We start from the raw sequence: 27,915 nt of genomic DNA, 5'->3' as shown, positions 1-27,915 counted from the left end.
GACACAAACCCCTTCTAACTCAAGGAGTTTTTAATGAGCCTTCAAGAGAGAAGAAAATGGAAAAAAATGCAACAGGAACACAACAGCAAGCAAACCAGTGGGGGTGTAGAATCCCTCCAAGAAGGGATTAACCCTTTCTGCACACAGGGGCTGATCCCAACCCACTATCTCCCTACAGAGAAGATACCAGCAGGGAAGGAGTGTGGAGATGGAGCCGGAAGGAGACAAACAAACCTCTGGAAGTCCAAACACCTATTTTTAAATTCTGGGGTATCAGCTCAGCCTTAATTTGATGTCATTTGCTTGTTAACTCAGGCGCTGGGCTGGGTGTGTGTCACTTGGGATGATCTGTTTCAATCACATAATCCTTCATCCACAGGAAGTGGAGGGACTGCTGGCTTCCCCTGAGGCCTCTTGGACCAGAAGGCCGACTTTGTAGGTGTGCACTTTCACACCCTGGGCGTCTACCATCAGGGGACCATGGGGCAGACGGAAAGGAAAACAACCCGCCATCGGCTGGGATTGCCTCCTGCTCCATGGGAGGGGTGGGGACCAGCCAGTGGGGAGGCCTGGGCCAGGACAGAGAGGGGTGTTATTGTGTGGCAGTAGCAGGAACAAATGTGGGTGAAGTGGACGTGGTTTAATTTAGCAAAGGAAATGTCATAACTGTCTCTTTAGTAACCACAAGGTACAAACTCTGGGAAAGATGACTGTCTGCATGCCTTATTTAAAGATCTATATATATACCCATGAGTATTAATAATGCAAACAGGACTCTTTTTTTTTTGCTTCGTGTTAAGATTTTTGACCTACAAATCACTGTTCATATTAAAGATTCTCTTGAAGCCACCCAGTTAAACTCAAGATTAAAACAATATTCGGCCTTTATTTTCCCAATTTCAAAGCTCCCTTTCTCTTCTCTTAAACCTCGATCAGGCAGAGTAGAAGACGTGCGCTCACTCCCTCTTGTGAGAGCACTGGAATCACAACTAACTGCTGAACAGTCATTGACAGGAAGACACTGGAACTCACCAAAAAAGATACCCCACATCCAAAGACAAAGGAGAAGCCACAGTGAGATGGTAGGAGGGGTGCAATCACAATAAAATCAAATCCCATAACTGCTGGGTGGATGACTCACAAACTGGAGAACAATTATACCACAGAAGTCCACCCACTGGAGTGAAGGTTCTGAGCCCCACGTCAGGCTTCCCAACCTGGGGTTGGGCAAAGGACCTGGGAGGAAGAATTCTAGAGAATCAGACTTTGAAGACTAATGGAATTTGACTGCAGGACTTTGACAGGAATGGGGGAAACAGAGACTCCACTCTTGGAGGGCACACACAAAGTAGTGTGTGCATCAGGACTCAGGGGGAAGGATCAGTGACCCCATAGGAGACTGAACCAGACCTACCTACTAGTGTTGGAGGGTCTCCTGCAGAGGTGGGGGGTGGCTGTGGCTCACCACAGGGACAAGGACACTGCAAACAGAAGTTCTGGGAAGTACTCCTTGGTGTGAGCCCTCCCAGAGTCTGCCATTAGCCCCACCAAGGAGCTTGTAGCCTCCAGTGCTGGGTTGCCTCAGGCAACAACCAACAGGGAGGGAACCCAGCTCCACCGGATCAGCAGACAAGCAGATCAAAGTTTTACTGAGCTCTGCCCACTAGAGCAACACCCAGCTCTACCCATCACCAGTCCCTCCCATCAGGAAGCTTGCACAAGCCTCTTAGATAGCCTCATCCACCAGAGGGCAGACAGCAGAAGCAAGAAGAACTACAATCCTGCAGCCTGTAGAATGAAAACCACATTCACAGAAAGATAGACAAAATGAAAAAGCAAAGGACTATGTACCAGATGAAGGAACAAAATAAAACCCCAGAAAAACAACTAAATGAAGTGGACATAGGCAACCTTCTAGGAAAAGAATTCAGAATAATGGTAGTGAAGATGATCCAGGACCTCGGTAAAAGAATGGAGGCAAAGATTGAGAAGATGCAAGAAATGTTTAACAAAGACCTAGAAGAATTAAAAAACAAACACCTAGAATTAAAGAACAAACAAACAGAGGCGAACAATAAAATAACTGAAATGAAAAATACACTAGAAGGAATCAACAGAGAATAACTGAGGCAGAAGAATGGATAAGTGACCTGGAAGACAGAATGGTGGAATTTACTGCTACAGAACAGAATAAAGAAAAAAGAATGAAAAGAAATGAGGACAGCCTAAGAGACCTCTGGGATAACATTAAATGCACCAACATTCATATTATAGGGGTCCCAGAAGGAGAAGAGAGAGAAGAAGGACCCAAGAAAATATTTGAAGAGATTGTAGTTGAAAATTTCCCTAACATGAGAAAGGAAATAGCCACCCAAGTCCAGGAAGTGCAGAGAGTCCCAGGCAAGATAAACCCAAGGAGAAATATGCCAAGACACATAGCAATCAAATTGAAAAAAACTTAAAGACATAGAAAATTTATTTAAAAGCCACAAGGGAAAAACAACAAGCAACATATAATGGAACTCCCATAAGGTTAACAGCTGATTTCTCAGCAGAAACTCTACAAACCAGAAGGAAGTGGCATGATGTATTCAAAGTGATCAAAGGGAGGAACCTACAACCAAGATTATTCTACCTGGCAAGGATCTCATTCAGATTCAATGGAGAAATCAAAAGATTTACAGACAAGCAAAAGCTAAGAGAATTCAGCGCCACCAAACCAGCTCTTCAGCAAATGCTAAAAGAACTTCTCTAAGTGGGAAACACAAGAGAAGAAAAGGACCTGCAAAGACAAACCCAAAACAATTAAGAAAATGGTAATAGGAACATACATATCGTTAATTACCTTAAACGTGAATGGATTAAATGCTCCAACCAAAAGACACAGGCTTGCTGAATGGATACAAAAACAAGACCCATATATATGCTGTCTAGAAGAGACCCACTTCAGACCTGGGGACACATACAGACTGAAAGTCAGAGGATGGAAAAAGATATTCCGTGCAAATGGAAATCAAAAGAAAGCTGGAGTAGCAATACTCATATCAGATAAAATAGACTTTAAAATAAAGAATGTTACAAGAGACAAGGAAGGACACTACATAATGATCAAGGGATCAATCCAAAAAGAAGATGTAACAATTATAAAAATATATGCACCCAATATAGGAGCACCTCAATACATAAGGCAACTCTTAACAGCTATGAAAGAGGAAATCGACAGTAACACAATAATAGTGGGGGACTTTAACACCTCACTTACACCAATGGACAGTTCATCCAGACAGAAAATTAATGAGGAAACACAAGCTTTAAATGACACAATAGACTTGATAGATTTAATTGATATTTATAGGACATTCCAACCGAAATCAGCAGATTACATGTTCTTCTCAAGTGCACACAGAACATTCTCCAGGATAGATCACATCTTGGGTCACAAATCAAGTCTCGGTAAATTTAAGAAAATTGAAATCATATCAAGCATCTTTTCCGACCACAACACTATGGGATTAGAAATCAATTACAGTGAAAAAAAGTAAAAAACACAAACACATGGAGGTTAAACCATACGTTACTAAATAACCGAGAGATCACTGAAGAAATCAAAGAGGAAATCAGAAAATACCTAGAGACAAATGACAATGAAAACACGACGATCCAAAACCTATGGGATGCAGCAAAAGCAGTTCTAAGAGGGAAGTTTATAGCAATACAATCCTACCTCAAGAAACAAGAAAAATCTCAAATAAACAATCTAAACTTACACCTAAAGGAACTAGAGAAAGAAGAACAAACAAAACTCAAAGTTAGTAGAAGGAAAGAAATCATAAAGATGAGAGCAGAAATAAATGAAATAGAAACAAAGGAAACAATAGCAAAGGTCAATAAAACTAAAAGCTGTTTCTTTGAGAAGATAAACAAAATTGATAAACCTTTAGCCAGACTCATCAAGAGAAAGAGGACTCAAATCAATAAAATTAGAAATGAAAAAGGAGAAGTTACAACAGACACCGCAGTAATACAAAGCATCCTAAGAGACTACTACAAGCAACTCTATGCCAATAAAATGGACAACCTGGAAGAAATGGACAAATTCTTAGAAAGGTTTAACCTTCCAAGACTGAACCAGGAAGAAATAGAAAATATGAACAGAACAATCACAAGTAATGAAATTGAAACTGTGATTAAAAATCTGCCAACAAACAAAAGTCCAGGGACCAGATGGCTTCACAGGTGAATTCTATCAAACATTTAGAGAACAGCAAACACCCATCCTTAAACTCTTCCAAAAATTTGCGGAGGAAGGAACACTCCCAAACTCATTGTATGAGGCCATCATCACCCCAATACCAAAACCAGACAAAGATACTACAAAAAAAGAAAATTACAGACCAATGTCACTGAAGAATATAGATGCAAAAATGCTCAACAAAATACTAGCAAGCAGAATCCGACAACACATTAAAAGGATTTTACACCATGATCAAGTGGGATTCATTCCAGGGATGCAAGGATTCTTCAGTATATGCAAATCAGTCAGTGTGAAACACCATATTAACAAATTGAAGAATAAAAACCATATGATCATGTCAACAGATGCAGAAAAAGCTTTTCACAAAATTCAACACTCATTTATGATTAAAAACTCTCCAGAAAGTGGGCATAGACAAAACCTACCTCAACATAATAGAGGCCATATACGACAAACCCACAGCAAACATTATTCTCAATGGTGAAAAACTGCAAGCATTTCCTCTAAGATCAGGAACAAGACAAGATGTCCACTCTTTTTTTTTTTTTTTTTTTTTTTAAATTATTTTTGACTGTGTTGGGTCTTCATTGCTGGGCGCAGGCTTTCTCTAGTTGTGGCGAGCAGGGGCTACTCTGTTGTGGTGTGCGGGCTTCTCATTGTGGTGGCTTCTATTGTTGTGGAGCACAGGCTCTAGGCATGCGGGTTTCAGTAGCTGCAGTATGCGGGCTCAGTAGTTGTGGCTTGCAGGCTTTAGAGTGCAGGCTCAGTAGTTGAGGCGCACAGGCTTAGTTGCTCTGCGGCATGTGGGATCTTCCTGGACCAGGGCTCGAACCCATGTCCCTTGCATTGGCAGGCATATTCTTAACCACTGCACCACCAGGGAAGTCCAGGATGTCCACTCTTGCCACTATTATTAAACATAGTTTTGGAAGTCCTAGCCATGGCAATCAGAGAAGAAAAAGAAATAAAAGGAATCCAAGTTGGAAAAGAAGAAGTAAAACTGTCACTGTTTGCAGATGACATACTATACATAGAAAATCCTAAAGATGCCACCAGAAAACTACTAGAGCTAATCAGTGAATTTGGTAAAGTTGCAGGACACAAAATTAATGCACAGAAATCTCTTGCATTCCTATACACTAACAATGAAAGATCATAAAGAGAAATTAAGGAAAGAAACCCATTCACCATTGCAAGGAAAAGAATAAAATACCTAGGAATAAACCTACCTAAGGAGATAAAAGACCTGTACTCAGAAAACTATAAGACACTGATGATAGGAATCAAAGATGATACAAACAGATGGAGAGATATACCATGGTCTTGGATTGGAAGAATCAATATTGTGAAAATGACTATACTGCCCTAAGCAATCTACAGATTCAGTGTAATCCCTATCAAATTACCAATGGCATTTTTTACAGAAGCGGAGCAAAAAATCTTAAAAATTGTATGGAGACACAAAAGACCCCGAATAGCCAAAGCAATCTTGAGAAAGAAAAACAGAGCTGGAGGAATCAGGCTCCCCAACTTCAAATTATACTACAAAGCTACAGTAATCAAGACAATATGGTACTGGCACAAAAACAGAAATACAGATCAATGGAACAGGATAGAAAGCCCAGACATAAACCCATGCACCAATGGTCAACTAATCTATGACAAAGGAGGCAAGGATATACAATGGAGAAAAGACAGTCTCTTCAACATCTCTTCAGTAAGCTGGGAAAACTGGACAGCTACATGTAAAAGAATGAAATTAGAACACTCCCTAACACCATACACAAAAATAAACTCAAGATGGATTAAAGACCTAAATTTAAGACCGGACAGTATAAAATTCTTAGAGGAAAACATAGGAAGAACACTCTTTGACATAAATCACAGCAAAATCTTTTTTGACCCACCTCCTAGGGTAATGGAAATAAAAACAAAACAAAAATAAACAAATGGGACTTAATGAAACTTAAAAGATTTTGCACAGCAAAGAAAACTGTAAACAAGATGAAAAGACAACCCTCAGAATGGGAGAAAATACTTGCAAACAAATCAATGGACAAAGGATTAATCTCCAAAATATATAAACAGCTCAAGCAGTTCAATATTAAAAAAAAAAACAACCCAATCAAAAAATGGGCAGAAGATCTAAATAGACATTTCTCCAAAGACATACAAATGGCCAAGAGGCACATGAAAAGCTGCTCAACATCACTACTCATTAGAGAAATGCAAATCAAAACTACGATGAGGTATCACTTCACACCAGTTAGAATGAGCATCATCAGAAAATCTACAAACAAAAAATGCTGGAGAGGGTGTGGAGAAAAGGGAACCCTCTTGCAATGTTGGTGGGAATGTAAATTGATACAGGGAATGTAAATTGATACAGCCACTATGGAGACCAGTATGGAGGTTCCTTACAAAACTAAAAATAGAACTACCATATGACCCAGCAATCCCACTACTGGCCATATACCTAGAGAAAACCATAATTCAAAAAGCACATGCACCCCAATGTTCACTGCAGCACTATTTACAATAGCCAGGTCATGGAAGCAACCTAAATGCCCATCCACAGAGGATTGGATAAAGAATATGTGGTACATCTATACAATGGAATATTACTCAGCCATAAAAGGGAACAAAATTGGGTCATTTGTAGAGACGTGTATGGATCTAGAGACTGTCATACAGAGTGAAGTAAGTCGGAAAGAGAAAGACAAATATCGTATATTAAGGCATATATGGGGAATCTAGAAAAATGGTACAGATGAACTGGTTTGCAAGGCAGAAATAGATACACAAATGTAGAGAACAAACGTATGGACACCAAGGGGGGAAAGTGGGGGCAGGGTGGTGGTGGTGTTGGTATGAATTGGGAGATTGGGATTGACATGTATACACTAATATGTATAAAATGGATAACTAATAAGAACCTGCTGCATTAAAAAAAAAATGAAATAAAACAAAACAATACAAAACCTCGATCATGGCCAGGCTACAGTTTCTGTAGTTTTTCTCTGTGGAGAAAGGTCTCAAATCAATCAGGTGACTTTATTTATCTAATAGTCACTACCAAGTCTACTGCATATCAAAGCAGAAGTGTGCCTGCATTAAAACCAGGTGGTCCTTGTAGTCCAAGTGAAAAGATAAAAACAAAGTACCAGAGGTCAATGTTGAGTTGTCCGGAAGCCTGGGAAGATCTGAGCTCCTTTCTCTCTTCCCAGTGTGCTTTCTCCCCACATTTCACCTCATTTCTGTTCTTATACTTTATATCATTAACATTATTGAGTGTTTTCTTGTGCTAGACACTGTGATAAATCGATTACTTACATTTCCCCTTTATGTCTTCATGTTAAGCTGGTATTCTTCGCCCATTTTTCAGACGAGGAAATAGAGGCTCAGAGGCACCGACTGGCTTGAAGGTACACAGCTTATAGTTGGTGAGGCCTGTGCTTGAGCCTCCATGGCTCTTGCCTCCAAATCCTATGCACTTTTTACTGCACAAATACTCCTCTACAGCAACCTGTAAAACAGATATTGTTCATTCTGTTGCCAATAGAGAAACAGGCTGAAAGAGTGCAAGCAATTGATTGCCCAAAGTTTTACCACTAGGAAATGGCGAAGCTGGAGCTGGAACTTGGGTTTTTTGACTCCAAATTCAGTGCTATTCCTCTTACCCCTGCATCAGCCCTGGGTCATTGGCAAATTCAGAAAGGAGAGAGAGCTGAGTTCATGGTTTCTCCAGGGCCCCTTGCCTTGGTCTGTCACTACCTAAGCCCTGAACTCAGGTGCCTGGGCTTTCTTAGGCCTTGGGCTGAGCAAGCTGCCCTCCAAGGCCCCTTTCATCAAAAACCACTTTCCAGTGCAATTGACCACAAGCATCCTCACCTGGGTTTGGCTAGATAATTTCTCAGGGTCCCTCTTAGGTTCTTTTCCATTAAGATCCCCCTTCAAAGTCCCACTTCTGCAGGAGCCCTTCCTTCTCTCTTTGGCTCAGTTTACTCTATTTAAAACCTTCTCTCTATCAAGCTGACTGTTTTCTCCTTCACTTTTCTGCCCTGGGTCTATGAGAGTCTCCGCTAGATCCCAGATGTGGCCTCCCTAGAATATGGAAATGCCCAGCACACCCTTGGGGACCCCTCACGTCTGTGAGGAGGTAGATCACCTAACAGCGCCCTCCCCTGCACAGGCTCCAGGCCCATACCCCACGCCTGTTGCTCCCACCTTGGGTTTACTGTCCTGGAAAAGGTTCGAGGTGGTGATAGAGTTAATGCAATCCAATCCTAGCCTGTGAGGAAGAGCTTGGCACTAGTTATAAACCTGCTCATTGCCAGGGCAGCCCTGTTCTCCATCATCCTCCGCTCCCTCTCCCCAGTAAAATGACCCATTTAAACCAGATTTTTCTTATTAACAAGCTTCCTACTAAATGGCTTCAGCTGTGCTTGTTGATTTATAGGACTTAGAAAGCACTGCTCAGCTGTGCCCCTCCCTGCTAGTCCAAGGGCCTGACTGAAACATCTTGTCCTGGTGACATGGTGGGAGGGCAGAAGTCGCCTTCCAAGTGGCAGCTCCAGAAGGGGCTTCTTCTTTTCTTCTTAATATTTTAATTTTAGAAATGTTCAAACCCACAAACTTAGAGAAAATAATGTAATGGAGCCCTTTGAACCGTCACCTTGCCAATCTTGTTTTATCTGCTTCTGCCTGTTTCCTAAACTAACCCCACCAGCTAGATTATTTTAAATTAAATCCCATTTTATCACTTCACCCATTTCAGTATATTTTCTAAGAGATAAAGGACTGTGTGGCCTTTTCACATAACCACAATATCATGGATATATCTAAAAATATTAACAATAATTCTTTAATATTATCTAATATCCATCCAGTGTTCAAATTTTCTTGACTGTCTCATAACTTTTAAATACTTGATTCATTTAAATCAGCATCTAATCAATGTTCCCAACTGCATTTGATTTAATATGACCCAAGTTTCTTTTCAATCTATAACAGTTCCTCTCCTCTTTTTTTTTTTTTTCAGGGACATCTTGATGTAGACGAGTTCCCCAAACATATGTACACTGTGCCATCACCAAGAAGGAAATCCTGAAAGCACCCTTGTCAGCACAGACCTTCCTTATACTGTGGGTTAAGTTATTTATGTCCTTGGGTATGGCCCTAACCCACAGGCCTCTGCCTACTGTCCCTCAGAGCACCTTAAGACGGTTAAATCACACATAAAAATGCTCAACATTGCTAATCATTAGGGAAATGCAAATCAAGACCACAGTGAGATATCATCTCACACCTGTCAGAATGGCTATTATCAAAAAGAACACAAATAACAAATGCTGGTGAGTATGTGGAGGAAAGGGAACCCTTGTACACTGTTGGTGGGGATGTAAATTGGTGCAGCCACTGTGGAAAACAGTATGAACGTTTCTCAAAAAACTGAAAATAGAACTACCATATAATCCACCAATTCCACTGCTGGGAATATATCCGAAAAAAACAGAAACACTAATTCAAAAGACACGTGCACCCCAATGTTCATAGCAGCATTATTTACAATTGCAACCTAAGTGTCCATCAACAGATGAATGAATGAAGAAGATGTGGTATATACAATGGAAAATTACTCAGTTTATGAAAACTACTCATAAAAACGAACAACATTTGCAGCAACATGGATGGACTTGGAGGGCATGATGCTAAGTGAAATGTCAGACAGAGAAAGACAAATACTGTATGATATCACTTATATGTGGAATCTAAAAAATACAACAAATTAGTGAATATAACAAAAAAGAAGCAGTCTCACAGATATAGAGAACAAACTAGTGGTTACCAGTCGGGAAAGGGAAGGGAGAGGGGCAAAATAGGGGTACGCGTAAAAAAAGGGGTTATGGGATTATATGAAATTACGTGTGTGAAACTTTTGAAAATTGCAAAGCACTATAGAATTTAAAGAATCTTTCATTCAATAAAAAAGGAAGGCTTAATCATCTTAGACCAATACTGACTGCAATAGCGGGGTCCTCAAGTGCTGAGCAGTCACCAGCCCCTTCACTCCAATGACTCATACGTATCAGCACGTAAGCATTTACCACTACCCGTCAGGATCGGTCCTCTACCATCTCTATTTTCCCAGATGAGGAAGTAGGATAGAAGAATCTGTTCTACTCTTTCTGATCAGTGGATGTGGGCTTTGAAATCAAGTTGTCTGAAGGATGCACCCATTTCTTAACCACTGAGGGGCCCTGCCTCAGGGTACAAGGTCTTATTTCCCACCAGGGGCTTTGCTGGGTTTCCAGGCTCCTCTCAGGCAGGGCCAGCAGGGAGAAGTGAGAATTTTGATCACTAGGATGTGTTTGCAGTTCTGGGGAAAGGTGAGGGCAAGGAGGTGGCAGAGAGGCACAGCTGGCATGGAGCTCCGGATCTTCTGTGGACTCCCTTTGTCCAAGCTGGGCTTGTGCCCATCCCCACCAACTCCCGGATGGAGGCTGTGAGCGGGCCTCCCCACCTCCTGTCTTTCACAGGTCCACACAAACCATCATTACCACATCTCTCAAGCCCACACAAATACCACATCCACGTGCCCTTAGACCCACACCACTCAGCTCACAGGCCAGCCCTCACACGGCTCAGGCCTGCAAGCACATACTTGCCTACACACACATCTCACGGTGCAGAATAAACACAGACCCTGGAGGCGCTGGCGGGGGGTGGGGGTGGGGCGGGTTGGCATTTTCCCGATGGTAGCCAGAACTAAAGGCTACCTGACTTCAGATAGAAAGGTTGTCTATCTATCATCTATCTAACTATCTATCATCTATCTATCTATCTATCTATCATCTATCTGTCTATTATCTATCTATCATCTATCTATCATCTATCTATATCTATCTATATCTATCTATCATCTGTCTATTATCTATCATCTATCTGTCTATTATCTATCTATCATCTATCTATTATCTATCTATCTATCTATCATCTATCTATTATCTATCTATCTATCATCTATCTATCTATCTATCTATCTATCTATCTATCTATCTATCTTTAATAGGTCTTTAGTTCTGGAAAAGGCAAAGGCTTTTGAGCTCCTGGTCTCTGTCGGTCCAGAGAGTCTGGAAGGAGCTTGAGGGTTAGTGAGTGAGGCCAAGGTGGAAGGGTAGGAGTTGGGTAAGCAGCCGGCTGGATAAATAGGACTAAATCAAATTCCCCCCATCTGAAGGAGGGGAGCTCTAACCTGCGGTTTTAAGAGATGGAAAAACACCAACTGCTAGCAAGATAATCCAATTTCCTTTCTCCCTTGCTCTGAAGGGGGCTGCCCCAGCCCTCCTGCTCCGACCTCACGCTGGGTTTCAGTCTGGCTAGAACTCTTTACCCCTGCAGCAGAGTTCATATCAAAGCCTCAGCCCCCCAGGGTTCATTAGGAGGCATTTATTTCTGCATATTCTTGGAGAGCAGGAGGGAGGATAACTTGATTCGCAATGCAAATTACTTGGCTGTAATTTCAACTCTCCCTCCCTTCTCACAGGGAGATTTTGCAGGTCATTAAAAATATATGATTAAAAAAAATATATATATATATGATTGCCTCCAAAACAGCAGTGACTGCCACTCTGCTGGGCAGGACCACGTACTGGTGCTTGAAGGCCACTGAACGATGTGGGGTGGATGCCAGGCCCTCGCTCCTCTTCCAACCTCTATGCTTCAGATCCCAGGGATGGTGGCCCAGTTGGGAGGCCAATGTGGGGATGCAGACCTACTCTGTCTTCATTTCTGTTTTGCCTTTTACTGCTGTGGGGCATCCAAGCTCTTGGTTTCCTATCTGTGAACTCTCGGTTTCCTCCTCTATAAAAATGGGGATAAATAAGGAGCTGGACCCAGGATACCTGGCACAGAGTAGGTGGGCAGTCAGCTCTTTGGGTTAGGCCCTTCCCCACCCCAGTCTTGCTGTCTAGCTCAATGACCCCTTTCTTCATCCCATCGTCCACCCCAATTTGGGCTACTGGGATCCAAACAGTCAAGGGAGTGTTGCCCAGATCTTCTGCTAATGATAGGGGTTTCACTTGGTGTTTCCTTTCCTGTATTTTTGTGGGAATTCAGAAACCACAGAACTATCTAGGCCTTTGCCTTCACCCTAATTGATCCCATAGACATTGGTCAATTATAGGTGGAGGGAGGAACTAAGAGATGTGAGCATCGATCAAAGCCAATATCTCTATATAAAACCAAGAAAAGGGCTTCCCTGGTGGCGCAGTGGTTGAGAGTCCGCCTGCCGATGCAGGGGACACGGGTTCATGCCCCGATCCAGGAGGATCCCACATGCTGCAGAGGGGCTGGGCCCATGAGCCATGGCCGCTGGGCCTGTGTGTACGGAGCCTGTGCTCTGCAGTGGGAGAGGCTGCAGCAGGGAGAGGCCCGCGTACCGCAAAAAACAAACAAACAAATGAAGAAAAACCAAGAAAAGATTTTAGGCCAGGCAGGCAGGAAACTACTCCTCCATGAGTCTGAGGCACTAACCTGGGATTTCCTGGGAGGAAGGAGATCTCTTTAGACATAGCCTCCCTGAGTCTCAGATGCTCTAGTCCTGAACTGCATGCATAAGAGATGTCCTGCTTATATAATGATAAAGTTAATTCGTAAATCCGGACCCACAAAATTGAGGCTGCCCCAGGGCCCAGCTCAAGTCACAAATCTAAACCTAAGTCAGCCTGCACTTACAGGAAACACCTCTCTGTCACGGAAAACTAACACCAACCACAATCCCCCAACTCAGCTTCAGCTAGCTCACCTTACTCTAGAAAATAGGACCTGTAGCCTTGTAAGGAAATCCCTAACCTCCTAGACAATCATGCACTATTTCCAAGTTGCCCCTTGTTGCCTCTACATACTGTAAACATCACTCTTGACCAAAATCCCTTGGAAAGAGCACTATATTCCCACAAGACATGGATTGTTTGCCTTTGAACAAAGGACATCAGACTCATTACTAAACTGTTTTAGTTTTGTCATTTGACAATAATATGCACATAATCCTTGAGGAGCATGTGTTGCTGTGTATAATTGTTAAAGGAAAGTTATATATTTTGAAGGTTTTAAATTACCTTTTAAATTCAGATTTTAAAGATATCTGGGAAAACAATTTGGCAATTTCTCAAAATGTCAAACAGAGTTCCAAATGGCCCAGCATTTCTACTCCTCCATCTACAGCTTAAGGAAATGAAAACACAGGGCCACATGAAAACTTACACATGAACTTTTCATGTGCAAGTTTATTCATAATAGCCAAAAAGTGAAAACAACCCAAACGTCCATCAAAGAATGAATGAATAAATAAAATGTGGTCTCTCTCTCACACGCACATACACACGCACGCACGCACGCACACACACACCCCTGCCTGCATTCAGGATTTGGTTTCAACAGTTTGATGAAAAAAACCAGTCTTCTGGGTTCCCTGGTGGCACAGTGGTTGAGAATCTGCCTGCTAATGCAGGGGACACGGGTTCGAGCCCTGGTCTGGGAAGATCCCACATGCTGCAGAGCAGCTAGGCCCGTGAGCCACAACTACTGAGCCTGCGCGTCTGGAGCCTGTGCTTCTCAACAAGAGAGGCCGCGACAGTGAGAGGCCCGCGCACCGCGATGAAGAGTGGCCCCCACTAGCCGCAGCCGGAGAAAGCCCTCGCACAGAAACGAAGACCCAACACAGCCAAAAATAAATAAATAAATTAAAAAAAAAAAAAAAAAAAAAAACCAGTCTTCTTCTCCACACAAGGGGTTTGGAGCCAGGTTCACCCCAGGAGCCTGAGAAGAGAGGGCCCTTTCCCAGCGTCACCTCCTGTGGCGCCTCTAAATTCTCTCCTCTACATTGATCTTCTGCTTCGGCATCTTCAGCTTTTTGCATTTCTGGAAGCCTCCCATGCCTTTGTGCATCCTGATCATGGAACGCTTTTCTACTGCTTCTCTGCCCACGGACCACCTACTGGTCTTCCAGAGCCTTTCCCTGGAAGCACTTGGTCTCTGCTTCCTCCTGGGCAGGGAAGAAGCACAGGCCCCATGGGATTGAGCTCCTCAGGTGCAGGGACTGTGGCTCACTCACTTGAATCCTGGTGGAATGCAGGATGTACGGTAGGTGCTCAAGTGATGATGGGAAGGAAAAAAAAAAAAAGAGGTAGAGGGACAGAAGGAAAAGGAAGATCATTTTTGTATTATTTCTATTTTTATGTAATAACATTTAAAAAGAAAAGGAATTAGGTACAAAAGTTCTCTGAGTTCTATGCAATTTTTTGTTAGTCTCTAATTTAATTCATTAATACAGTGGAAAAGGAGAAAGGCACATTTTACATTCTAATGAAACAAACAGATTTGACGATTTAAAAAATGGTTATCTTGGACTTCCCTGGTTGTGCATTGGTTGAGAGTCCGCCTGCCGATGCAGGGGACGCGGGTTCGTGCCCCGGTCCGGGAGGATCCCATAAGCCGCGGAGCGGCTGGGCCTGTGAGCCATGGCCGCTGAGCCTGCGCATCCGGAGCCTGTGCTCCGCAACGGTAGAGGCCAGAACGGTGAGAGGCCCGCGTACCGCAAAAAAAAAAAAAGGTTATCTTTCATAGACAATATTCATTTCTCCCCTATAGAAAAATAATTTTTCTCCCCTAGAATGACCTTGACCCTTACTGTTTCAGGAAAAGGGTTTGATTGACCTAAGGGCCAAATATGGAGCTTCTTTCTCTTTGTTCAAATGGAAATCACACACACACAGGCATTCCGTTTCAAATCAGAAGAGGCTTAACTTTTTTTTTTTTTTGGTGGAAACCTATCCCCCTCAACACTCCCTGTGTGCAAATGCATCAGGTTTGTGGACTTCGAAGGGCATTCCCCATGAGTGCTGGAGATATGGGGGTTCAGGAGGTGGGAATGGCCCCTCTTTATTAGCTAGCATTTACTAAGCCTTTATAATCATTAACTAGTTACCCTGACGGAGTAGTTCTTTTTTTTAAAATTTTATTGAAGTATAGTTGATTTACAATGTTGTGTTAATTTCTGCTGTACAGCAAAGTGACTCAGTTATATATATATATTTTTTTCATACTGATGGACTCATTCTTATAGGCACTGATGAGAGTTGTCGGAACATAGCAAGATGGAAACTGATCTGCTGACTTGGTAACTGTTGTCCTGTCCCTAAACAGGTCCCTTTATGAGGCACTTTTCAGAACTGGGGGCAGTATAGTGCAGAGGGGAAAAAAAAAGCATTGAACTGATTCTTGCTCCAACTTTGTCATTAACCAGCTGTGTGACCTTGGCTGCAGCCTCAGCTGTGCTGTGGCTGGCTTCAATCAGGGAAAGCAAATAGGTAGCATATGCGCCACCACTGATGCCCTCCTGTCACCAGGGCAGACATTGTTAATCAATCCCAGCCCTTTTCCTGAGCCTGGACAGACTTCCATAATCCCACGTGCCTACAGCTGATCAGACTGCTGCAGCTTATTTACCATGCCTGGACTAAATGGTCTCTTCACTGTCCCTTCCAAGGCTAACATTCAGTAATGTTAAGTATTACAGCTATTCCATTCGTTGTGGCAACCACCACCAACAGACTGTAAAATCATGCCATTCCATGCCAAGGATCATAAAGAATTTCCCTCCTCAAAATACTCCTGAGAAACAGGAAAATAAGCATTCTATTCCAACCGTCCCAGAGGTTGAGTCTGCCTGAAACCAAGGGGATGGCCTAGATAACTCTAAAATAAGTTCCAAACAGGGCTAAAAGTGAAGGCAGCCACGGCAAATACTTCTTCCTTCAGCACTGAGGGCTGGGAGCCAGTCCTTCTATCCAAAGGGGAATTCCTACAGGAGTTAACAGGAGAGTTTGGCATTAAAGTGAATAGGTTCCTCTCATTCACTGCTGGTGGGAATGTGAAATGGTGCCACTGCTTTGGAAAACAGTCTGGCAGTTCCTCAAAATGTTAAATATAGAGTTACCACATGACCCAGCAATTCTACTCCTAGGTATATACCCAGGAGAAATAAATACATATGCCCACATAAAAATTTGTACCCGGATGTTCACAGTAGCATTGTTGATAACAGCTAAAAAGTAGAAACAACCAAAATGTCCATCAACTGATGAATGGATAAGTATAAAATGTGCTATATCCATATAATGGAATATTACTCAACCATAAAAAGGAACGAAGTACTGATACATACATGTATGAACCTTGAAAATCTTATACTAAGTGAAAGAAGGCAGTCACAAAAGACCACAAATTGTATGACTTCATTTATATGAAATATCCAGAAAAGACAAATCTACAAAGACAGAAAGATTAGTGGTTGCCTAGGGTTGAGGCAGCTGGAGGGTTCGGGGTGATGACTAAGGGTGGCGAGGTTTTTGGGGTGGTGAAAATACTCTAAAATTGACTGTGGTGTTGGATGTGCAGCTCTGTGAATGTACCAAAAGCCATTGAATTGTATGTTTTAAATGACTGAATTGTACGGTATGTGAATTATATATCAAGAAAGCTGTTAAAAAGCAAAGTTGTTAGATTAAAAAAATTTTTTTAAATAAAATGTGTAGGTTCCTTCGAAACTGGGTCATGTGTTGAGACGTGGATGGGCTTGGAGACTGTCATACAGAGTGAAGTAAGTCAGAAAGAGAAAAACAAATATTGTATATTAACGCATATATGTGGAACCTAGAAAAATGGTACAGATGAACTGGTTTGCAGGGCAGCAATAGAGACACAGATGTAGAGAAAAAAGGTATGGACACCAAGGGGGGGAAAGTGGTGGGGCGGGGCGTGGTGGTGTTGGTATGAATTGGGAGATTGGGATTGACATGTATACACTAATATGTATAAAACGGATAACTAATAAGAACCTGCTGTATAAAAAAATAAATTAATTAAATTAAAAATAAATAAATAAAATGGATAAGTTCCAGTTTTGAGGAAATCTTCATGTGGCAAGTTAAAGGTTGTGTTTGTGTGTTTATGTGTATGTGTGCCCTAACAGTGATGACAGAATAGCATCCTACAAAATGATCTGGTAATTAACATGACTAAATACTGATCTGATTTTTTAAGGCTTGACTAATGTGTCCCAGTCCATCTCCAATATCTTTAACTTGCTGATGAAAAAAGGGAAAATATATGTTTAATCCTCAATAGTGGACCCCACTGTACCATCATGCCTGTCTCCTCCGTATAAGCCTTCAATCCCACTCCTCTGCTTGTAATATAAAGTCAGAACATATATAACTCTAACAAGCTGCCCTTACTTAATGTACTAGGTCTTCTCCTGACACTTTTCCTAACACCCTCTGTTCTCTTGTCGTTCAGAATGGCACACCCCTGCTAAGCGGTCCTCCTGAGCAATTCCACACCTCCGTGCCTTCAGAGATGAGGTTCCCTCTGTCCTTTACACCTTGCTCCATCCACTCTGCTGTTCCTTATCTGGCAAAATGCAACACACTCCTTAGAAAACTGAAGCCTTCTCTGGATCCCCAGGCAACTGACTTGTGCCCATAACTCTGTACAGAGCTCATCGCTGACACATGCTTTGTGGACTTGTCCATCTCCCCCCATCAAGGGCAGGGGTGATGTCGTGGAGACTTATGAAATCCCAGGGCTTAGCAGCATGCCTGACATGGAGTGGGTCCTCAGAACACAAATGAATAGATAACACTTGGTGGCCCTGAGCTTGTGATAGTAAAGCTGCATTATTTGAGTAGATGATATGCTGTGTTTTTTTGCTTTTGGAATGGAGGTGAGGCAACCAAATTCATGTATAAACAGAATCTTTAAGAATTTGTTTTCACTCCAGTGATGGCTGATAGCTTTTTCTGCAAAAATCCAATTGTGTGGAATTACAGACACACCACCCACCTAATTAAGAATGTCTCCTTTTGACTCAGTTTGTGGAGGGTAGAGAAGACAATGAAAGGTCTAGTTTCTCTGGGTCTCTTTCTGACCAATGAGGAGGAAGTGGTTGGAGAAGCGATGGAACCTTGAGAGAAAACCCCCAGGTGGCCATTGACTCACCACGACTGTTGGCAGCGTAAGTCTGTTGCCACGTCTTTGCTGTGTGGTGGTCCTGGCGGATCTCCCCAGCACATGTGTAGCTGTAAGTTATGCATGCACTGCTGTGCTAATTGCATACATGTGAGATCACACAAAGGTTTTATACACAGACACGTGCTCATATACATATGTACACACAATAGCTACATAGCCCTTGTGTGATTTTAGATTAATATATTTAATAAATATTTATATTTATTAACATGCATATAATCATATAATAATGTTATATAAATTTAATAACATTCTTGTATATTCTAATTTTTCCCCAGCAGGTTATTGGAGTATAGTTGATTTACAATGTTCTGTTAGTTTCTGCAGTACAGCGAAGTGAATCAGTTATGCATGTTTGTTTTTTAAATCTGTGCCTCTATTTCCCCCCAACAGTTTAAAGAGCCTTTCTCTATGTTGCTACTCCCGTCCCACTCTGCCCTCCAATTCAGAGACAACCAACCTAACTCAGTGCAATTCCAGGAAGCAGAGCTCATTCTCCCCACTTGAGGATGAGCAAAAGAAGGCCCAGTGGATTGAAGGAATCGCCCAAGCCCCACAGCTGGAAGATGACAGTCAGCTCCCGAACCCTCCTAGATAAAGTCTCCTGCTGACTCTGCTCACCCCGGCTGCAGGGCAAGGGGCCAGAGCGTGCATGGGAAGAGCCTGTAAGAAAGCAGAAGGGCAGCTACAAGTTGTGCAGAGCCAGAAATGCTGTGTAAATCATTTAGGAACAAATAGGAACTGATCTTCATCCCACTTTGAAAATATTAGAACATGTGAGAATAAGTGTTTTCATGAAGCATCTCTGCTTCATACAATTCCAGGGCTTGAAACCTTATATGCAATGAGCAAGGTTTGATGGAAAAGCCGCCTTCTGTGGTGTATATACAGAATAAATGATGGCCCCATAAAACATGGATTTCTTTAATCTACTGAGGGAGCAGCGCTGACAAGACACCATGAGGGCACAGCTGTGTTTACTCCAGGGTCACCAAGTGTTATTTATAATAAATCCTTTCGCTTTTGCTCTCTGGTGACCACCTTTCCCTGCCCAGGATATGAAGTATGTTACCGCAGAACCAGACGCTGTTAATGGGCCCACATGGCTATGAACACACCAGCCGGTCCATGATTTTATAGCATCCATCACGGGACACCAGGATCCTTATTAAAGAAGAGAGCTTTTACAGCGTTTTCCAGAGCACTGTATGTATTTTTTAGACCCAACCCACAGGGAGAGTGCTACAGGGAGTGCTATTGCATTATAGGCTGTAAGATGGGGTCTGGGCCAAGGCTGCGAGGGAAGAAAATAATCAAATGGTATTTATGATATGTGGTCCTGTGTTGATGCAGTGCTAGGGGCCATATGAGGAAAGGTAGACTGTCTTGAGGCTTTTCCCTTAGGAGCTTCCATTTGGGAAGTGAACACTGAGGCATACGTAAAAATTATGACCCAATTCACCATGTACAGTGTGGAGCAAAAATGTAGTTAACTTTGATTTATAGCATGTAGTACAGACCTTGATCTACTCAACCTTTTTGGGCCACCAGAAGTCGTTACTTATTTCAATCCTTGTTTAATAGCTTATCAATTGGTCTCGAGCCCCTATTCCTATGTAAGAAGCAGAGTTTACCGAATATAATCTTATCTCTCTTTGATGGTCAAGAATCTTGTGGTGTCAGATGTTTGTAAACGTTCATCCACTCCATGAGCTCCATGGCCGACTGGGGATTAAGGGGGCCGGCTTTGATGTCAAAACCTGGCTCCACCACTTAACGAGCTGGGTGGCTTGGGACAAGTTGCGTCACCAGCCTGAGCTTCCGAGCCTTAGTATTCTCATCTGTGAAATGGAACTCATGGTAGTTACTTGGCTAGGATTAGAGATGATGAGTGTAGAGTCCTTAAGCCTAGTATCTGCTACATAAGAAGCACCAGGCAAATAAGAGTTCTTCTTATCTGTTGTATCAAGACGAGATGGAATGTAGATAGAGCTCAGATAGATCTCATATACCCTAGAAATATCGATTGCTGGTGGTGAATACTATTATGCCTGCCCAGATCTCCTCCTCAGGACCCACCCACCTGTCCTCCAGCAGCTCTAATGACTCACAGTTGTGTTCCTAGCTGGGCATGGCCCGTAGCCGTCAGGTACCGCTTGGCCCAAGGTTATACTCCTTCCCAGGCTGGATGATGTGGAGACAAATGTTCAGCCCCATTGCCTCAATTTGGGACAAACTTGAAGGACTGCCCCAGCTGCAGAGTTGCCTGTTGGGTCAGCTAAACCCTCAGATACAGCTGCGTTACAGGCCAGTGTCTCCCTCTGCTGGGTCCTCACCCCTTACAGGTGCATCTCCTGAGAGCTATCCCCAGGAAACATGTGGCCCCCAACTTTCCATGTGACAGTCTGTCTCAATCTAAGAGCTTGCTTAAAATAGTTGATTTAAACTTTTCTTGAGATTTCTTTCTTTCTTTCCTTCCTTCCTTCCTTCCTTCTTTCTTTCTTTCTTTCTTTCTTTTTCTTTCTTTCTTTCTTTCTTCCTTTCCTTCCTTCCTTCCTTCTCTCTCTCTCTCTCTCTCTCTCTCTCTCTCTCTCTTTCTTTCTTTTCTTTCTTTCATGTTGGGTCTTCATCGCTGCCCGCGGGCTTTCTCTAGTTACGGCGAGCGGGGGCTACTCTGCGTTGTGGTGCACGGGCTTCTCACTGCAGTGACTTCTCTTGTTGCGGAGCACGGGCTCTAGGTACGTGGGCTTCAGTAGTTGTGGCATACGGGCTCAGTAGTTGTGGCTTGCAGGCTCTAGAGCACAGGCTCAGTAGTTGTGGCACACGAGCTTAGTTGCTCCACGGCATGGGGGATCTTCCCAGACCAGCACTCAAACCCGTGTCCCCTGCATTGGCAGGTGGATTCTTAACCACTGCGCCACCAAGGAAGCCCTGTATATTTCTCTTGAAAGCGATAAGCAGAAAAAATATCAGTGAATTGTATTTTCTGGTTATTTAGGTCCCAGGTAACTGTATACGTTTTCTATTGCTACTGTAACAAATCATCTAATCCTAAATTTAGTGGCTTAAGACAACACAAATTTATTATCTTAAATTCTATAGTTCGTAACCCTGAAATGGGTCTCACTGAGCTAAATTCAAGGTCTCAGCAGGATTATGTTCCCTTTCGGAGGCTCTAGGGGAGAATCTGTCTCCTTGCTCTTTCCAGCTTCTAGAAGCTGCCCAAGCTCCTTGGCGTTTGGCCTTCTTCCTCCATCCTCAGGGCCAGCAATAATGGGTCCAGTTAAATATTACATCACTCTGACCTCCTTACACTTTTAAGGACCTTGGGATAACATTAGTTCTACCTGGTTAATCCAGGATTGTCTCCTTGTTTTAAGGTCAGCTGATTAGCAACCTTAATTCCATCTGCAACTTTAATTCCCCTTTGCCATGTAATGTAACATATTCACAGCTTCCTGGATTAGGATCTGGACATCTTTAGGGGGCCATTATTCTGCCTACCGCACCAATTAAAGTTTTACTATTTAACTTGATAAGACAAATGGGAACCAGAGCAAAGCAAGTGAAGACGGACTTACTTGGACAATTACAATGTGTATACATTTTGTCATCTGGGATGTTTCAGGGTTGTGAACATCTGGGAAGCACAGTCGGGTGAGAGAGGGAGCTTTGGAAGGAACAGGGCGGCAGTGTAGGCAAAACTAAAAGTGACATAGAGCTTGAAGAAACCTAACTTATGCAATGCAAAAAGTAGAAAGGCTGTGTTCTGAGTACATTTGAAAGGAGGGATTTAAGTAGGGTCTGCCGTAATGACTAAACCCAGTTAGAATATCTTTGGGCTGTGTTAGCCACCCTGACTTATCAAGTGCTGGAGACCGAGAAAGGCTGTGGAAGGGTGGTCCCATGTGTCTGACATGAAACTGATTGTCATATGGCTGGCCACATAAAAATCAGATGAAGAAATTTTGTCTAAATTTAACCAACACTGTCTGGGATCAGAAGCAACACCAGGTTTCCAGCAACTGGGAAGCATTTAAGTTCAGGGTAGTTCCATGAATGAGAGAACTGCTGACTTCCTATCAAAAAAGCTGTACCCAATACTCTCATTTGTCTCTTTAGAGCCCGAAACTCTCTCAAGCTAGTAACTGCCATTTCTGTCTTAGGGCTCGGCATTGCAGGACAGAGAGCTGCTTCAAGGTGCAAGTGTGGGGATGTCCATTTCCTCAATGAACACTTTTGCTCATGTTTGTAACCCACTGAATAAGAGTTTAAGAGTCCAGACAAGACACAATTGAAAAGGACTCAGTGACCTCATCAGTTTCCTCTGCCTCAGCAGAGTTGAGTGTCTGGGGCTTCCAGGCAAGTTACTTGTGAATATATATAAGGAAATTTAAGGTATGGGTTTTTTTTTTTTTTTTTTTTTTTTTTTGCGGTACGCGGGCCTCTCACTGCTGTGGCCTCTCCCTTTGCGGAGCGCAGGCTCCGGACGCTCAGGCTCAGCGGCCATGGCTCACGGGCCCAGCCGCTCCGTGGCATGTGGGATCCTCCCGGACCGAGGCACGAACCCGTGTCCCCTGCATCGGCAGGCGGACTCTCAACCACTGCGCCACCAGGGAAACCCTTAAGTTATGTTTTAAATAAACATACCAGAGCATATGCATCCCACATGAGTCTCCCCTTTAAAGCAGTCCCGTTGGAAGATGAATCACTTATTCCAAAGATACTATTAAAAACAATCTGGATCGTTTCTTTTTAGACACTTAAGTGCATACTTTGGAGTATCTTGATGGGAGCAAATATTTATCCTCTAAAGGTGGATTTGATTTTTACCAACAGCCAAAATTCATTTGTATCAAAGTCTGGGAAATAAGGTGAATAATCAAATTAAGTGATATTATTTTAGATTAAAAGATGAGTCTGATATAACTGAATGAGACTAGTTTTCTCCTGAGGGTTGTAGATGGTTCTGAGGGCCAAAGAGTAAGAACAATGGACTCATTGATGGGATTAGTTTGCACCTTTCAAAGTGATTTCTTTAAAAGATTATGCACAGCTGAGGGTAGTAACTTCTGGAATTTTTCTTGAGGTTTATTACTTCAGAGAGACATTGTATCTTAGTGATTCAAAGCATAAGCTCTGAAGTCAGTCTTGGAACCAAAGTTCAGCTCTATATTTTTTCAGCTGTGTGACCTCAAGCAAGTCACTTACCCTCTCTGAGCTTTGTTTTCTTCATCTGAATAGGAGGCTTATCCTATAAACTACCTCAGAGGATGCCTGCAAGGAATAAATAAGGTCATATACATGAACACGAGGTCATATATATAAAACACCCAGTCTACAGCATGACACACAGTAGGTGCTCAGTAAGTAGGGGCTCTTGTTTTTCTTCATCAACACACTGGGTACACACAAACAGGTGGGAGCAAATTCATAATATTGATTGTATTTTGTGATGTGATAGTACTAGTAACTATCATTTATTAAACACCCCTGGTGGGTAAAACCCTTTCAAGCCTCACTATAACCCCTTTAGAGGTAGGTACTATTATTGGACCCATTTTAACAGATACGGAAATTTGAGGCCTAATGAGTTAAGTAACTTGCCCCAAAGCATTCAGCTACAAAGCTGTGGAGTAAGGATTGGAACCCAGCTACTCGGACTTCCAAACTAGGACCTTTAACCCTTTCTCACACAGCTGTTTATGAAGACCTGTTGGTCCTCTTCACAGTGACATGAGGACAGCGTGAGTAGGGGTCCAAGCATGGGCTTTGGAACCACATGGGCTGGATTTAAGCTTGAATCCCAGCTCACTCCCTTATCTGTCATGTGGCCCCTCCCCGTTTTCTCAACTATAACGTGGGGCTAATGAAGAGAGGCTGCAGGAGTAGCGTGTCGCACGGTCGGTGCAGGGAATGAAATGTGAATGAAACCCCCAATTAACAGAACATTCTGCACAGAGTAGCTTTTGGTGCCATACCCCAACCCTTGAGATCCACACGCCTGCCAGGGGGAGAGCAGTATCGCTGCTCTGAAAGCCTGGTGATAGCCTAAGTACGAAGCACAGCCTCACTGATAGTGGGAAATTCTCCTGAAAGTGGGCAGTTTCCATCAGACTGTGGCCGAATTCCAGTGGGGGTGGAGGAGGTGACAGACAAAACCACTTAGTGTTCCTCCTTGGCCCACAAGTTGACACTCTGATCAAGCACTCTTCCTAACACGTGTTCCTAGAGAGGGGCTTCTTATCTGGAGCCGGGGCTGGCTGTCCACCCCAACTCCTGCCTGGGGCTGCCCCCCGCCCGTGTAGTTCCTTCTCACACCGTGACTTAAGAAAAATCCTGAGTGGCCAGAGGAAACATAGCATCAGTTGCAGCTCAGTGTCCAGCTGGTCTAGAGCACTCATTCATTCATTCATCTTCCACAGGAGAGAAGTTGGCAGCCAGTCTTACAGCTAAGAGGCCAATTATGGACTGAATTGTGTTCCCCCAAATTCATATGTCGTGACTCAGAATGTGACTGTATTTGGAGATAAGACCTTTAAAGAGGTAATTAAGGTAAAATGAAGTCATATAGGTAGGCCCTAATCCAATATGACTGGTGTCCTTATAAGAAAAGGGTGTTAGGACGCAGATAACAGACTGAGGGACCTTGTGAGGATACAGTGAGAAGGTGTCTTCTGGAAGCCAAGGAGAAGCCTCAGAAGAAACCAACATTGCAGACGCCTTGATCTTGGAACTGTGAGAAAATAAATTTCTTTGTTTATGCCACCCATTCGGTGATATTTTGTTATGGCAACCCAAGCAAACTGATACAAGGCCTGAACTTCATTTTCAGCCTTGCGCACAAGGGTCAGGGTGGATGCCTCCCAGGAGAGCCCTGCAGTGAGATGCTTCCTGGAGATCAGGCCACCAAGGCCTAGTGGTGCTGGATGTTTGGCACAAAGAGCCTCCTGGGTTTTCCGTCCGCACACCTGTGGCCAGTGCCCCTGGCTGTCCCCTTTGCACCACCTGAGCAGCCTTCCTGACTTCTGAGCCAGTCACTCGGGGTCACCAGGGAAACTCTACACTAGACTGTCCTGAAAGCGGAAAGTGGCTTTCAGACCTCTTGGGGGTGATTCAGACCAGGAGGACACTCTATTGAAGTGATTGTTTGTTTATTAAAGAGGCTTATTTATGCAGTCCTATCTGCTAACCACTTTTATCTGTTCTTTTTTGTTGCTTGAAGAAGAACTTGTTAAATGACCCAAATTGTGCCTTCTATCTGCCTTTTGAAAGGACAGAGTAACAAATGTAAATGCGTATTGGGTAAATGTGCTTTACTTTCCAAGAGAGGAACTATATGATCTGGAACTGAAAATGCTCAAAGGTGCAACCCATGATTTTTTTTTTCCCTGAAATTCTTTTCCACCTGCCAGCTTCTCACCTCATGGTAAATCAGGTGCTGTCCCAGTTATAGTGCTTACTCAACAAGTCACTGATGGGGCCAACTTTTACAAACATGGACCTGTATTCCTACTTGGTCAGCATTAATTTGTAACTCAGAAAGTCTTTGTTAAATATTGAAATTAAAATGGCTTTCCTGTGGGGTTATTTCCATTTCTTCATCTGTAAATAAGGAGCTTTAAGGTGATCTCTAAGATACCCTCCAGCTGCCAAAATTGTGATTCTGTTTTGTAAGATGGGCAAATGTGTGAGTCCTTCTATGCCGCCACACAGCATGCCACCATTCGAACCCAAATGCTAGTTATTTCGTTCATTAGCTTAATAAATGCTGTTGAGTGAGGGACTGAATTAATTAATGAATGCCTACTGGGTTCCCAGCCCCAGGGAACACGTAGATAAATAAGACAGTTTCTGCCCGTCAAGAGCTCACGCTCTGAAGGGGGAGACAGATGTGTAAACAGATGTGCTGCTCAGTTCCACTTTCTTTGTTTTCAGTTAGTTTTACCTATTATGATAATAAAAACTTTAACTTATTTCGTGCCTGCTCTGCGTCAAGCACTCTGCTGGGTGTTGTACAATGAGTCCTCATGTTCATTCTACAAAGTCCGTATTATTGACGCTCTTTTAAAGATTAGAAAACAAAGGTCAGATACTTAGGTCTGGTTAACTCCTTGTCCACATTTTAATAGGAGCTACGTGAGCTTTACTGTTTCTGGAAAGAAAAGCCAAAGGACACCATGATTCCATCTCAGTGAAAGGCAGCAAGTGTGGTTGATTTTATTTTCAATTTATTCACTTAAACAACGTTTATTGAGCATCTTCTCAGTGTCGGTAAAATTTAAAAGCTAAGTATTCTTCTGACCTGCTCCTGGTGCAGACAGTTTTAGCAAGGAAGTGTCAACTAATGATTATACCAAATGGACCAATACTCTCATGTAAAAGCAACAGAGTGCTCTGATCCCAGAGGAGAGAGCAACCAACTCAGGGCTGGAGCAGTCAGGGAGGGTGACCTTTGAGCTGAGTTTTGAAGGACAGATAGGAATTCATCAGGCAAAAGGAAGAAGGATGCTGCCGGCAGAGGGAACAGAAAGTACAAAAGCCTAGTGATACGAACAGAACACTGCCTTTGGGGAATGATGAGCAATTCTGTGTGGCTGAGTGTAGAAAGAGTGAATGAGCCTTGAGGATGGAGGAGCCAGATGGAGAGGTCGAGTGGGGCCATGCTGAAGGGTCCTGTTCAGAATTTATCTTTTGACTGATGAAGTCTTTTCTAGGGGGATGGTGACATCATCTGATTTGCTTCAGTGCAGTGCAGTGATTAGCAGTCCTGGCTACACATCAGAATAACTTGGGGAACTTTAAAAAACCCTGATGCCTGATGCTGCCCACCAGATCAATTAAATAAGAAGTCCTGCGAGCAGGACTCAGGCATTTGGTATTTGAAAGAAAACGTTCCAGGTGATTCCGATGTGCAGCCAAGGTTGAGAACAACTGGTGCGGAGAAAACTCCAGAGAAGAAAGAAGTTGGTGACTGGGAGGCCAGTTAGGGGACTACTGGAGGCCTGGAGAACCCCTCCAGGGCAGTGATTCTTGAACTTCAGTGCATCAGGATCACCTGGAAGGCTTGTTAACTTGCTGGATCCCAGCAACCAGCTTCTGATTCAGGAGGTCTGGGGCGGGACCGGAGAATGTGCATTTCTCACCATTTCCCAGGTGGTGCTGATACTAATGGTGAAGGGACCCCAGTCTGAGAACCACAGGTCTGTGGCCAGGCAGTGGGATGGAGAGGAGAAAATGGGCTGGGAGGTATTTTGGAGGCGGGGAGAGGGGGATCTGGCAACGGGGTGAATGACAGTGCGATGCAGTTAATCAAAATGGAAACGGAGAAGACATTTTGCTCTGTTTATGATGTGGGGGGAGAAGATTTCGGACATGTAGGACTAGACGTATTTGTTGGAAAGATCTAAGTGAAGGCACCTAGTCAGCAGCTGGGAATACTTCTCTAGCTATCTGGAAGAAGTGAGGCAAATTCTGGAACAAATCAGGACCTCGGATTTAGCCTGACTCAAGATAGACATGAACTGTTGACTGTATATAGCTTGAGAATAAATCAATATATTGCT

Source organism: Phocoena phocoena, chromosome 7, assembly GCF_963924675.1.
Source record: "Phocoena phocoena chromosome 7, mPhoPho1.1, whole genome shotgun sequence".
Taxonomy (NCBI): Eukaryota; Metazoa; Chordata; class Mammalia; order Artiodactyla; family Phocoenidae; genus Phocoena; species Phocoena phocoena.
The sequence above is the reverse complement of the archived record's forward strand: the minus strand, read 5'-3'. Positions refer to the sequence as shown.